The sequence below is a fragment of the Myotis myotis genome, unplaced genomic scaffold, assembly GCF_014108235.1.
Source record: "Myotis myotis isolate mMyoMyo1 unplaced genomic scaffold, mMyoMyo1.p scaffold_m19_p_19, whole genome shotgun sequence".
NCBI lineage: Eukaryota > Metazoa > Chordata > Mammalia > Chiroptera > Vespertilionidae > Myotis > Myotis myotis.
Window position 1 is genome coordinate 27,725,376 of NW_023416323.1, and position 12,225 is coordinate 27,737,600.

The 12,225-nt window shown below is 35.3% G+C and overlaps 1 long non-coding RNA gene across 1 annotated transcript in view; it reads right to left on the bottom strand.

Moving 5' to 3' along the window:
- LOC118674205 overlaps positions 1-12,225 on the bottom strand; it is a 32,586-nt gene that overhangs the window by 905 nt on the left and 19,456 nt on the right. The gene's annotated exons all lie outside the window — the stretch shown is intronic.

Sequence of the window (12,225 nt, forward strand, 5' to 3'; positions counted from 1 at the left end):
TTATCTTTATCTTTTCAATAACTCTATCATTTAAGCAGGAGAATAAGTACTATTTCCATATTATAGGTAAGATACAGACGACACTCAGAAAGGTAAGTACCTTAAAATCTCAAAGCTATTAAGTGGCAGATTAGAGATTTGTACTAGCCAGACATGCTTTTCAGTATGCTTCACTGTGACAAAATTATAAGCACAGCTAGAAATATTTAATAATTTAATTTCCTAAAGTATATGTTCCAGTAACAATTTTTAGCAATATCATTATCAGCTAATTTTTGTAATAAATACAAATATTTGTTTACAAATACACTTGTATACAACAAATGAACTTCAGAGAAAAAGTCATTTACATAGATTGCAATATAAATCACTTTTGTAAATAATAAGCAAAAATCTCCCTTAATAAGAATTATTAAATAGTACAAAAGCACTGAGACAAACTATATTAAAAATTGAATTTCTCCCCTTAAGTTTGTGTGTGTGAGGGGGAGGGAGAAGTAGAGTGACTTCAGAAATATGTTGATTTGTCTTAACTAAAATACACAATTTCTATTAAGGTCAAGAATGAAAAGTATATTTTATAGAGGGCATTATGGGATCATCCTAGAGGGCTCCACCAGACCTAATTTATGAAGTAGATACCTATGTCATCTCTTCTTTTGTTCATGCACACATCATCAGCATTGGCTTCCAGTTTTTCTACTATATGCTTTCCAAAGGGTTTTATGTTGTTTTCACTTTACTACTATTTTTTCTAACATCTGTCTATAGTATATAACACTCTATCCATTCTTGCCTGTAATTATCTCTCCAACATTCTAAGGAGTCCCAAGTTTATAAAGAGACTAAATAAAGGGGTAAATATAGCTACAGCCCAATTAAGCCCAGCAATACTTAGAGGTCAAAGTATCTCCAGGAAACCAAACTGGAAGTAATAACAACAACATATATTTGGATAACATTTTAGAGATTATTCTTATGTATTTAAATTTTATTAAAGCTTATTTAGTGTATTAGCCTTAGAAAACATTACATTAACATACAATATCTACTTTTATTACTTAATCGATTCTATTCTATTAAGAAATGATAACCTTCTAAAAATAGAACCATGAATATTCAGATGTTTAGTAAAGTGTGATCCAGTTTGTAGGTTAAATCAAGGCCCTTTGATTTGAATACCCCTACTTGAGTTTTAGACAAAGGAAGAAAGAAGGTGGCAAAATATCAAATCGAGAAAAGCTACAAAAAAGAATTTTTTCGATTCTGGAGAAGAGAAAAAAATCACATGAATAAGACAATGTGTCAAAAATAATCCTGCCTATTGTTCTTTTTAGCCTGACTTTAGTATCTTCTCACTGAAGTATGGATAGGGCCAAGTAGAATGGGTAGAAACGCTGTCTAAAAAGAAATGATAAGCTGGGGATCAAAAGAAATGCTCAATATCATTTCCCAACATCATGCAACTCTTCTATTCTTTCAGATCACCATCTTGCCATATGTACACACACAAACACACATATACACATAGACACACATGTAAAATCATTAAGTTGGGCAAATGTAATAATAAACTTTACTGTTGTCTTTCAGGATACTTAATTTATTCTATGACCATGCAAGAAATTTAGGGCAGATACCATGTTTTTGTTCATATACAGGTACTTAAAATACTCAACAATTAATACATCCAGTCTAGTCGAGTAATAAAAACTTTACATTTCAAAGTGATGGCTACTTTTCTTTCTCAGTTTAGTCCTGCTGTAGGCTGGCAGCTTGCAGTGGGAATGAGGGTGTCTCTCATTTGCAGATCATTTGACTTGGGCGAAGCTCTCTGCGTAAAGCTCCTGAGAAGATGGCAGTTCTTTTCACTATTGGGATCACTGAGCTCCTGTCGGCTGTCTCTACCTGTGATCCATGACATACACTTAAAGCAAACACATTTGCTCCAAAAAACAAACAAACCTGAGAATGTAGCTACCTTCATCATCACGTCTTCAGAGCAGTTGGCCAATCAATTTCAAGCTCCATGCTTTCCAGGCATGAGTCACAGAGCAGTTCTTAAATGGCAACTCCTTGAAGTCTCTTTCTCTCTTGGATTCAGATGAAGAAATATGCTTCCCTGCTCCTTCCCTTTGGAGGTGTGACTGGATACTCAGCACACCAACTCTCCAAAAACTTCCTCTCCTTACTTTCCACTCTCCCAATTCTTTTATATCTTTGACATGGTTAAGAAGCTTAAGAGCCGCATAACTGATTTTATCCCACCTTTTCATTTAAAAACTGGAGGGTGTTTTCATATCTTACTTTGAAATCTTTTATTTTAGGGTTCCAGCTAAAACAACCAGGGAGAGTTCTGTTTCCAAGATCCTAATACCTGTACTTCCAAAGCTGCACCATATTTAGGAGAATTTTTTTTTATTTTTATTTTTTATTTTTTTTACCAAAAAACCAATTGCAAACACTAGCAAATGAATTTTTACTTTAAGATCACCAAATGAACAATACTTACTTACTACCATGTTTTCATTTGTCAATCATATGTTCATCTTCATAACAAATAAAAATGTAGTTATTGGTGATTATCAAGTACCAAGAATAAATGATGGCTCAAGAAAATAGACATACTAGTCTGTGCCCAAAACTGCTAACATTTCCACAGAACAGGGAATCTAGGACATAAACAAGAGCCAGGAGAGACAAATGTCTTTCTTTTGGCTATATTGTCTTAGGGAACTTATAAGCTCTTTAAGAAATAAATAACATTAAATAGGTCAAATGGAGATGTTATATCAAAGAAGATACTGGCTCTTAAAAAGTCACAATAAATAGACTGCATAGGATGATAAATCAGGAGCTGAGTTTAAATCAACAGTTTTAGATTATGGAGAAAATTTAAAATGGACTATCAAGAATTTTCAATGGTGCTTGATAAGAATAAAACTTTGACTTCGGTGGCATTTGGGATTAAAATGCCTTCGGGAGCATCAAAAATCTTACTATTTCAACATTACCCTTTTCTTTATTTCTGAACACTTGAGATACACTAGCCATACCACTATGGAACATTTTTCATACAATTTGCCATTTTAATGAGTCTTTGCTTTGCCTTGTTTATTTTACTTGCTCTTTTACCATTACCTGTTTTTAAGGTAAGCTATAATTAGTTTAAATTTTAAGTATTTGTAAAGGTTTATCTAGAATGAATGATTTCTAAGAAAATATTAATAATAATAATTAAAACTACATTTAGTAAATTCCCATAAAATCCAGAAATAATATAATTTAGGATGAAATCCATCCAGAAACTGGTTTTTGAGCAGTTGTTTTGATTACTGATTGTTCTATAGACAAATTGAGTATACAGTGGGAATGTTAAAACTAAGAGGCAACATTAACTTAAAATTCTTAGCAGAAGTCTTTAATCATGATTTGACTATAGATTTTCATATCTGATTTAATGAATTAAATTTTTTATTTTTTTATTTTTTGCCATTCTCACCGCCTAACATTACTGTGTTTCTGTATTCACTTTCATAGCCTATGGTCTTTAGTACAGATAAGGAAAGACAAATATTTATTAGCCATGGATTTGCCATAAATTTGATCCAATCAAATGCTTAGTAGGCACATTCTTACTGCTAGTTTTCTATCTCTTTTGAAAAAGCACTGGTAAGTTTCATTTTGTTAATTTCAAATCAGCCAATTTCCTAGAATGAATTGAGGGTCCAGTGCCCAATGGAAAAATAAAGGAATCTAACATTGCTCCCTTTTTTTTCACTTCTCCCTTTTGTATGTGTATGTATATGTGTATATATGGCTGTGTGTGTGTGTGTGTATGCGCGCACGCACACACACACACACACACACACACACACACACGAGTGTAAAGAAAACATTATTTTTGCAGTTTTTGGTCTGAATGCTTGTCACTCTATTTGCTATCATTCAATTTACCCCCTTACAAAGAGATAGATGTTTCAGTTGCAATCTCTGCCTCTTCAGAATCTTCATGCAGGCAAGTTTAGCTAATAAATTTTTATTAAATTATCAATTAAATACCAACTCCTACCTCAAGCCTCCTTTACTTAGAATACCATCACCAGATTAGTTTATATAGAGAAGGAAATAACAATAAGGTTGCGAGGGATAAAGATAGGGGTAAAACAGCAATAAAAGATAATTATATAAAAATGCTAAAGATATAACATCTTTTTTTTTTTTTTGCTTAGCTCACTGAGCGTGACAGTTCCAGATTTATGCTATTGTTCATATTTAAACAGATACAGAAAAGAGAAAGAAAAAAGAATGTTTATGTGAGATTATTAAGTAGCACAGGAAAAATAAGAGTTGTTATTACACTGGTTAGGAAAAAAGAAACTCAGTGAATTTTCTTTTCACAGATTTGCCTTTGTGATCTGCAAGGTGCTGTTCCCCTGCTTACATTCCGTTACCCTGGCAACACACTCCTGTAAAATAAAGATTATTAAAGCGCATATGATTATTTTGCTGCTGAGTGAATAAGACAAGCCGCTTCTGAAATGCCTTATCAGAGAAATTCAATTTTAGGCCAAATTGTGTTTTTGCTTCCTTCTAGCTTTCTCTCCCCTCCCCCCCACCTCAAATAAAACCATCATCTCCACAGTTACTATATGTTATTTTGTTACTCATTCACACTCTTAGTATTTTAAACTAGCTTTATTTTAACTTCACAAAAGCATTTTCCCCATGTTTTTATAGCTCCAGTCTATTTTCCATCTATACCATATGTTTGCAAATCAAAACTAGAAGGCAATGTGTCCTTGCCTTGACTTTATTATCTAGTAGTAATAGGAGTATTGGGTTCTACACCAAATATAAATTTATATATTGTGTAATATTTGACCAAAGAATGATGCACAGAGCTAAGATAAGGCATGTAAAGCCATTTTAATGGCTGCATATCCAATTGTACCAGTTGTCTTTGCCTTTAAGTTTAGAGCTTTGTGCTTTTCCATTTGACACTGCCCTAAGGGTAATTTTATAAAGATGGGTAGTTTTATAACCACTTTGACACAGTCACACCTTTTTGCCAGATACTTCTACCTTTGCTATTCAGTTGTTGAAGATAGAGAAAATATTCTTGAGATCTCTAAAATTGTTTAATAACAACCTTCATAAGGTTTGCTAGATCTAGTGATTTTCTTAGAAACTATAGCTTTTAGCCTGTTCAGTGTCAGAACAAAGGTCAGTAAAAAAATAAATTGGTAACAGTAAAATTCTTACTGTATTCATGCTGTCTGTATATGAAAAAGCTATAATTTAAATTCTTTTAAACCAGGAGTTAAATTAGCTTTGAAGTAGAGGTGGAAGAAATGAATTCTGATCAGAAAAAGCAAGGTTCCAACAGAGGCTACACAGAAGACTCTTTACATGTCTTTTTTCTCTTTATTGATTAAGGTATTACATATGTATTCTTATCCCCTTACTGCCCCCCACCCCTCTCACTCATGCCCTCACATCCCCTGGTGTTTGTGTCCATTGGTTAGGCTTATATGCATACATACAAGCCCTTTGGTTGATCTCTTCCCCTTACCCCCGCCCTCCCCTACCTTCCTCTGAGGTCTTTACATGTTTGTTTGTTTTAATTTATGAGGTCTGAGTGGACAAAATTGGCTTTGGAAAACCTTCATACTACACTCACAGTCATGATAGATGACACTTTCTATCAGAGCATGGAAAAAACAATAGTGTACAGTGTTAATATTCTAATAACATGCAATCATTAATTTTTTCTCCATTAACATTCATTTTCAGGCCCAACCAAGTACCACATCCTTACATTGATTAAGCAGGCAGGCTCCCTGGCCTTTTTTTTAAGCTAACGAAAAGTCCTTGCTCATGACATCAATATTTAACAAGTTTTAGAAACTCTGAACAGAATAAGAATGCTGTATGGGTTCTTCTGACAAAGCAAACTAAATTTAGTAGTATACACCAAATCTTTGGTATGCTAACACCACCATGAAACTTATGGCTGTAATTCACTCCCGGCACTGCCCAGAAGGTGTCACCACAGCCTCATTGGCTTGAAGGACTTGGGGACATGTGGGGGAGCAGAAAGCAAAGGGAGAAAAATAGACACAAAGAAAAAAAAAAATCTTCATGCAGACAAAGGAAAATAAGACAATTAGCAGGCAGTAATATTTCCAAATGTAGAAACCCAAACATTTACCCCATGCTAAAGCTACAAATTACTACAGGGGACAGTGAACCTCCACTCCTCAGTAGGAGTAGAAAATGGAAGGCTCAAGGAAGGCTCCTTGAGATAGATATTTTGTGGAACGTAAAGAGTAGGGGATGAATAGGAAATATCCATGTACTGGGCCAGGTCTAAGCTTCTTACCTAAACTGGTTTGCTGCATTATCATACTTAGTTGTATAAGCTGCACTGGACCTCATGTAAAGGAAGATAAAAGAATAGCAAGGAAAAGATGCTTGGAAGAATCAAAGAATCTAAAACCAAGAGTCTTTTATTGAGAAGCTGCACAAATTAACTCCAAATTACTGCCACACTCAGACAAGAGGAAGCTTCAAGGCACAAAACTTGTTGCTACACTCTATCTTGCTTTATTGTGGTGTCTTCACTCGTGTACTAGTAGCTAAAAGCCATCCCCTTTATAGTACTACATCTTTTAATCTCTGCTCTTCCCCCTGTAGTTTAATTAAAAGATAATGAACCTTTTAAAGTAGTCAAATGGAAAATATAAAATTGCACCATTCTATCAAAGCTTAAGATATTCCTGTTCTCTGAGCATGAGAAGAATTCAAAATAACACACTTGGTACTTTATTACACTCCAGTCCCTCTGTGCCATTTCCTCATCAGAAGACTCTTGGAACCAGAAAAGCAGTTCAACCCCAGAATGATAAATAGAGGGGAAAATTTTAAAAACAACAACGATTGAGTTAGATCAATTTGATCTATTCTCTAGGTGTATTGCACTTGATTTTTAATTTATAAAATAATATTGTTGTAATTCTGTATTCCTCCTATGTTTAACTGATATAGGTCTAAAAATCAGTACCCTTTCGTATTTAGGTAGTACTTACTTAATGTGTTGTCAGTTTTAGGGAATATTGGCTAAAAAAACAAGAATATAGCAAATATTAATGGATGATAAGTAAACACAAATACTTAGCTTTCTTCCAATTCTGCAGCCCAAATCTATTAATTTTGACAAAGGGCACCAAGACAAATCCATGCTGTTTGAAATGTTCCATGGGAGTCTTTAAAAATGAAGGTCTTGTCTACTCTTTATAGACATTAAAATGCTTCATCCCAAGGACCCCTTTATAGCAAATTGCAGGCTGTTCTGTTTTATCTGCTTTGACAGGATGAAGGGCTGAGCTGGCCCTAGAGGGAAGGGAGACAGAGTCTGAGTAGTTCAAACTTGAGATTTCCAATAAACCATCTACTACAATTAGAAGAAAGGCATGGAGGAGATTCATTTCAGCAGATAGTTTCAATCCATTAAGACTTATTTTATTCCTCCTTACTTATTTCATCACTAAAAATCTAACTAAAAGCATGTTCCTCCAATGCTCTACTCCATAATCTGCTTAGAGGAGCACTAGCACACACACGTCCTTGGTCAGCTGATTCTTACACCTACTATCTTAATTCTTGACTTCTTGCACATTAAAATCTTTTATAATACTAATCTTGCCCAGTCATTATTATTCTTTATCCTTAAGTTTAATTATCCAGTATTGGGTGAGAACTTTTGTAGCTTCTTTTTTTCTCACTGGAGACAGCTGCATTATTTCAGTTAATAAGAGCTGGCAGGATATAAAATTTAGGTTTAATCCTTTACCTACAATTTCCTACTACAGAAATCTTGCCAAAAACTCCCAAAGACACCACTAAATTCATTAATGCAAACTCTCTACCTTTCTTTTGTCCTTCTATAATTGGGTTCATTCCTTATTTCTTGTACTTCTCATACATTGTAAAATTATGAGAATTAGTCCTAAATCAAAAATTAAGTTCCCAAAGCCACATAATCACAAGTATCCCTCTGTGTAAGTGATCTTATAATATAAAATAAGAAGAAAAGATGGAATAAAAATCTCTTACCATCACTTCCAAAAGTTTCAACAATAACAGAAATGATAATTTATTGGGAAAGATCCCACTATTTAGGAAATGCCCCTCAAACATATTCTAAAACCCTATACTATAGTAAATAAAAAATAGCTAAAAGCTCTGACTAAATACTATTTTGTTCTCAGAAAGTTTCCTGCCGGAAGCCGGTCCATCCTTGCTGTTTCAAGGGACCTGGCATATATGGCATTAATATGTTTGCTCACCTTCTTGGCACTATGTGTTTTAACCAAGGTCTCTGAGAAAGGTTGTTTCCCCAGGTAGGGATTTTCCCCTGAAGTTAGGGAGGGAATAAAACCTCTTAACTAAGTGCCAGGCGGGTAATTAATCACTTTAACTACAAACAATCATGCTTAAGCTACATAATCTTTACTCCCTGGAATGGAGATAAGAAACGCCCTAACCTTTGGAATAGAGATTGATAGGATTGGAATCAACTGGTATAAATACAGATGTAACAAGACAGAACTTAGAAGACAGAACCAAGAGAGACAGAACCTAGGCACAGAACCTACACAGAACGTTCTCTAGAGACAGAAGAACTTCGCTGGAGAGAACATGGCAAAAGATCCTGGACAGAAACTGGCCTCAGAACCTAGAGACAGAACCTAGCGAGAGAACATGGCAAAAGATCCTGGACTGAACCTGACTACAGAAATTGGCAAGAGAACCTGACTAGAACCTGGTGACTGAACCTGGCTGGAGAACCTGGACAGAACCTGGCTGGAGAACCTAGCGAGGGAACATGGCTACAGAACCTGGCTGGAGAACCTGAAGAACCTAGCAAGAGAACATGGACACAGAACCTGGCTGGAGATCCTAACCAGAACTTCGCTGGAGATCCTAACCAGAAATTCGCCGGAGATCCTGAACAGAACTTGGCTGGAGATCCTGGCTAGGCTGCTGATCGACTGAACGCTGTCTCCGTGTCATTCCTTCTTCGCCGACTCCATCCACACCTTTGGGGACCCCTGGACCCGCTGGGGCAGGACCCCAGCAGTTTCCTTTTAAAATTTTATTTATCAATTATAATTTATATTCAATATTATTTTGTTTTAATTTCAGGTATATAGCACAATGATTACATAATCACATACTTCATAAAGTGATCCCCCTGATGTTTCAAGGACCCTCTTGGCATCATATCTAATTATTACAATACTACTGACCATGTTCCATATGCTGTACTTTACAGTCCTATGACTATTTTGTAACTACCAATTTGTACTTTTTAATCCCTTCACCTTTTTCTCTTAATCCCCAACCTTTCTTCCCTCTGGCAACCATTAGTCTGTTCTCTCTGAATCTGTTCCTATTTTGTTTGTTTATTTTATTCTTTAGAGTCCACAATAAGTGAAATCATATGGTATTTGTCTTTGTCTGACTTATTTCACTTAGTATAATAACCTCTAGGTTATCCATGCTGTATCAAATAGAAATGTTTCATTCATTTTATGACTGAGTAATATTCCATTATATACATGTACCACAACTTTATCCACTTGTCTACTGATGGGCATCAGTTGCTTCCATATCTTGGCTCTTGTAAATAATGCTGTAATGAACATAGGGGTGCAGCATATGTTCTTTCAAATTAGTGGTTTGTGTTTCTTTGGATATATATCCAGAAGTGGAATTTGTAGGTCATAAGGCAGTTCCATTTTTAATTTTTTGAGGAACCTCCATACTGTTTTTCATTACTGGCTGTACTAATCTGCATTTCCACCTACAATGCATGAGGGTTCCCTTTTCTCCACATTGTTGCCAACACTTGTTTGTTGATTTATCAATGACAGCCATTCTGACAGGAGTGAGGTGATACCTCATTGTGGTTTTAATTTGCATTTCTATGATGATTAGTGGTGTTGAGCATCTTTTCATGTCTATTGGCCATCTGTATGGTCTCTTTGGAGAAGTATCTATTGATCTCCTCTGCCCATTTTTTAATTGGATAGTTGTTTTGGTGTTGAATTGTATGAGTTCATTATAAATTTTGGATATTGACCCATTATCAGATGTATCATTGGTGAGTATGTTCTCCCATTCAGTATGTTGTTTTTTCGTTTTGTTGATGGTTTCCTTTGTTGTGCAAACACTTTTTAGTTTGATGTAGTCCCATTTGTTTATTTCTTTTGCTTCCCTTGCCCGCGGAGATATATCAGAAAAAAATATTGCTAAGAAAATGTCAGAGACTGTACTGCCTATTTCCTTCTAGGATTTTTATGATTTCGAGTCTTAAATTTAAGTTTTTAATCCCCTTTGAGTTTATTCTTGTATATGGTGTTAGAGAAAGTTTCTTAATTTTCTATAGCAAAACAGCACTCAAATTGTACTAATTTATTAAAAGGGATAAGCAAATGCAAACTTCTTAACAATTAAAATACAAAAGCATAAAAAAGTGAGTTAAAGCACCAGCTTTCAAATCAGACAAAGTTGGATTTGAATATTGGTTCTATTGACTATTGACAAGTTTTTGAGGTTATTTAATATCACTTTTGTAAGATTATTATGATTAAGATAATATAGGAAAATGCTCAGCATAATGTCTGTAATAGATCAAATAAATATTCAATGATAGTTATTACTGAGACAATTTTCCTGGACAAGGGGAACCTATTTGATGATGTAAATATAATGTTCACTTTATATGACTTGTTTTATAATAACAAAATACCATTCCATGTATGAGAACAAATACATTAGGTTGAACCTACTGACAATTTAAAATTAACCTGAAGAATAAATATTATTGGGTTTTTGATATTGAAGATATAGTAACTTCACAATATGATGTAAAATTTTGTATATACCTTTTGCTCAAAATATAAAATGTGGTAGATAAAATATAAATATGGCTAACTAAAGTCAAAAGACATCTATAGGCTTATAAACAAGAAATATGTCTCCATGGACAGATGGAAAGATACATGCAAAACAGTGTGCAGTGCTGAGACCTTGCTTGCTGTACTCTAGAGAGAAACAGTGGGTAGCTAGGAGTTAGGCTCCAGTGTGTAAGGGGGACTAAACAGGTTTCATAGAAATAAGGAATAGACAGGTATATGGTTTGTATTGGGGGATGGTGTGGGGCTACCACTCACATGAAAGATGGCTCACTGGCCAAATCTGTAGAATTTGTACTGTCAGACTAGGCTGAACACCAAGTTCATTATAAGATCTATGTCTTGATAGAAGCCTTGGAGAGCCAGATGCAGGTAACTGAAAGACCATCATAGGGAGGAATGAGTAGAGTCCAAAAGAAAGAACAAAATACTCACAACATCCCTCACTCAAAATAGCCCTGCAAACCCAAATTCACAGAAATCCTATATAATAAAAGCTCAATATGCTAAGTGTCCGGTTGTCCAGTCATCCATTCAACCAATCAAAGCGTAATATGCTAATGATATGCTAAGGCTGCTCAACCGCTCACTATGACATGCACTGACCACCAGGGGGCAGACGCTCCGACAGGTAGGTTAGCTTGCTACTGGGGTCCGGCAGATAGGGACTGAGCGAGATGGGACAGACACACCCTGGAGCCCTCCTGCGTCCCTCCTGCATCCCTCCCTGGCCCCGATCATGCACCAGTGGGGTACCTTGGTGTGGCCTGAGCCCTTGCACAATCCGGGACCCCTCAGGGGATGTTGGAGAGCTGGTTTTGGCCCGGTCCCACAGGCCAGGCAGAGGGACCCCACTGGTGAACAAATTTGTGCACCGGGCCTCTAGTCTAATTATAACAGAGGTATCCAACAGAATCAACAAATAAACAGTCAGAAAATGATTCACTCCAAATAAAAGTTTTCTTGAAACAGTTTGAAAAAAGTTTTAAAAGAAGTCTGCTTAGGATGTTTGAAGACATAAATGAATAATAATTTCCAGTGAAATAAAATAAGAAATTATAAAATGAAAGAGGCAGAAATAAAATAAGAACAGGTAGATGTGAAAAAAATTAGAAGTGAAAATAAAGTCACTGAGATTAAAAACTCAACAGTGTGGATAAACTCTAGGCTGTATATAAACTCTAGGCTGTATATAACTCAAGCTTGTATATAAAAACCTAAGGAATAAAAAAAAAACACC